At 37.7% G+C, this 3,255-nt stretch overlaps 1 non-coding gene across 1 annotated transcript; it reads left to right on the plus strand.

Moving 5' to 3' along the window:
* Nucleotides 1–610: 610 nt before the first annotated feature.
* TRNAF-GAA (transfer RNA phenylalanine (anticodon GAA)) lies at nt 611–683 on the plus strand. The gene has a single exon. It is a non-coding gene; the product is annotated as a tRNA-Phe (tRNA).
* Nucleotides 684–3,255: the final 2,572 nt, after the last annotated feature.

Genomic DNA, 3,255 nt, shown 5'->3' on the forward strand with positions numbered 1-3,255 from the left:
ATTCAAATACTTTATTTATTGCAGCATTTTTGGAAAAATCAAATCACACTTGTTCCAAGAACTTGGTTTCTTTTTCTATTTGCTACCATTTTCAACTCTACAATAAGCATCAGCACGTCTTTCTTCTCTTACCTAACAACAATTAACATTCAATATTTCTTCTTATCATCCATCTGGATGCAATTCAGCGAACAGTTAGTGGTTTCTATAAACAAAATCGAATGATCAAGCTCGCTTGATACTTTTTTTTAACCTTTTTTCCCCTTTTTCCAGGCATTCATGAGGCATCCGTGATCAAATAGAGCTGGTTTTGGGATGGGTAGGTGGGTGTAGACTCGGTTCTATTTGTGTCATATATTTTATTTTTTTGGTTAATAACAGAGAAATTCAAAGTCAAACAGAACACACTTCCCTGTTAGTAGACGAGTCTTCAATATATATTACCTTCCTTTACTTCTCTTTCCCCTTTGTGGGATGAAGAAAATGAGATTAAATCTAAGGAAATATGATTTTTTTGGTACAAGGTATATAATGATTATGGGTACACCAAATATAAAATCCAATTCTAAAATCACAAAGTGCCACTGGTCTAGTGGTAGAATAGTATGTTGCGGGGATAGCTCAGTTGGGAGAGCGTCAGACTGAAGATCTGAAGGTCGCGTGTTCGATCCACGCTCACCGCATTTTGTTTGCTCTTTTGCTGTTTTGGAAGACCCTCACTACCTTTTTCAAATCAGCCCTTTTCTAAATGCCGATACTAGCCCATGATCACTTGCTTGGGAAGAGTGAAAAGTGATTTTTGCAGTTGCTTGGGGTTCATCATATTTGAATATCATAATGTGCGAGCTTCTTGCCATAAGATGTGGGATCTATCAAGTTCATATTTGGTTCGAACATTCCTGCTTTCAGTTCAAATGATCATGGGGAGTCTACGTCCTCAAGTTCATATTTGCTCGGACTCTAGCTTTAGTTCGGATGATCAACGGGAGTATTATGTCCTCCTTGGTGAGCTTTAGCAGTTTTGGAGGATATCTCAAAGCTTGCAGCGTGATTCGTTGCTTGTTTCTCCATGCATCAGGTGTGGGAGACAATCATTGCACTAATTTTCTTGTCGGGCTGGTGGACATGGAGTAGGAGTTGAATTTTGATTCATAGTGCTTGCCTGAGACCCTTAGTGGTTATGTTCATGACGAGTAGGAGTTGAATTTTGATTCATAGTACTTGCCTGAGACTCTTCACGGTTATGTTCATGACGCAGTTGGGGGGTAAAGATTTTTTCATGTGCAAAGCTCTATTGTGCATTATTTATTTAAAATTACTATAATATATATTCTTGCTGTGCTCCAAAAAGAAAGTCCGCTTCTAAATTGTTGTTACTTTAATTTAGGAAAATTTGAATCCATCTGATTATTAATAACATGCAGATTTGATAATACCCGTTTACAAATAAATATCGTCTCACACAATTCATTCAATTAAATTACCTTGTCGGCTGGATTTGTTCTTCTATTTATTGTGTACTTTTTTCTTTTGGTAAAGGTAGCTTGTATTAATGAAAAAAAGGAAATAGAACAATTTACATTCTATAATATATTTTGCTTGAGACATCATCACCCTCATGAGCAATCTCAGATAGCACAACAGGGAGTGACTCGGGATCCAAGACCACCTCTCTAAGGAACGTCAAGCATCCCTTCCAAGAAGTCAGCTACATAGTTTACTTTAGTGAACATATTTCATCAATTAAATCAACATTGCACTAAAAAAAAAACTCATTTTTGGCCACGTTTCATAGGCGTAGCCGAAAATACAAAAACTGTTGCAAAAGGTTGGAGGAGGTACTAAAGGTTGACTTAAAAATGATGTCGAAGGAATGAACTACCTTATCAGGTCAATGCGTGGCAAGTTACACTTGCACACAATGATTCTTTTCGGGAAGTTGCCTGGTAGGAGAGTGTTAAAGCATTTGTTAACGGCTCATCAACCAGAGGTTTTTTGTATTGCAGAACCTAAAGTGGATGTGTCTAAATGCACGGTTTGTGTATTATAATAGATGTAATAGAGAGCCGAATTTTGTGGGTATTCTGAAAGAGGTATATACCTAAGCCAGTGGTGGTTTAGTTTTTTGAACAACATTTTTTGGTGGACGCTGAATGGAAGCGAGGTACTTGTGATCACTCAATGGTCCATGGTTGGATTTGGTGGTTTGGTAGTGTCGTCTTTACTGTGGATGGTAATAGGAGATTTGAATGCAACACTAAGATCCATAGAACAAAAGGGTTTGGGAAGATTTAATCTAGGCTTTGCAGCAAACTTTCAGGCTATGGTGGATGATGTGCGTGAGCTGTTGGAGTTGGCATCCTATATATATATAGTCAAATCTTTTATGCCAAGGGAATGTTCAAGCAGTCCTTGATAGAAGCTTCTGCAATAAAGGCAGTTGAATCGATTTGGTGACACAACACATTGTATCTTCCTATACAAGCATCTGATCTAGTCCTTCTTGATGATTTCAGAGCATGGTCAGAGGCCTTTAAACATTCCCTTTTGCTTTTATAATTCTTGAGCTTTTCCATCAAGAGTTAAAGGTGAAAGCAGAACTTCTCAGTGCTGTAGAAATGCAAGAATCATTGTTACAAAAAAAGGCAAAGGTAATGTGGCTTAAAGAAGGAGATAGAAATTCAAAGTCTTTTCATCTCTCTACTAAAATTCAGAGTCCTATAAATCTAATTAGAGCTGTGAAGAAGGAATAAGTATCATTGATGTCAGGGACAGATGATAAGGAGCTGTAAAACACTTTTTTGAGAATTTTCATAAGGCTGATGTTTATACTAAACACTAAAACATGTTGAAGGAGATTCCAGGTGTTCTATGGAGGAGGGCCATGCACTTGAGGCTATAATGTCAAAGGAAGAAGTTCGTAGGATGGTGTGGAAGTTAGATCCAGAGCACCCCAAGACCTGACGGCTTCTTGAGAACATTTTATAGAGAGTGTTAGGATATAGTTCAGCAAGACTTTTTGGCAGAGGTGAAGATCTTTTTTTGAAATGGTAGAAGTCCAAAGGGGGTGAACAACAATTTTGTTACTTTGATTCTGAAGCTAGGAAACGTTGTATCTTTGGAGGAATTATCGTCCCATCTGTATGGGGAATTTTTCTTTTTGTAAGGTGCCCTTAGAGGGGATGGCTTCGGGGCTGAGTAGACTACCGTCGAGGTTGATATTAAAAGAATTAAGGTCGAATAATTTCTGAAAAT

The sequence above is a fragment of the Hakea prostrata genome, chromosome 10 (genome assembly GCF_041222555.1).
Source record: "Hakea prostrata isolate BN-2017 chromosome 10, UWA_Hpros_2, whole genome shotgun sequence".
Taxonomy (NCBI): Eukaryota; Viridiplantae; Streptophyta; class Magnoliopsida; order Proteales; family Proteaceae; genus Hakea; species Hakea prostrata.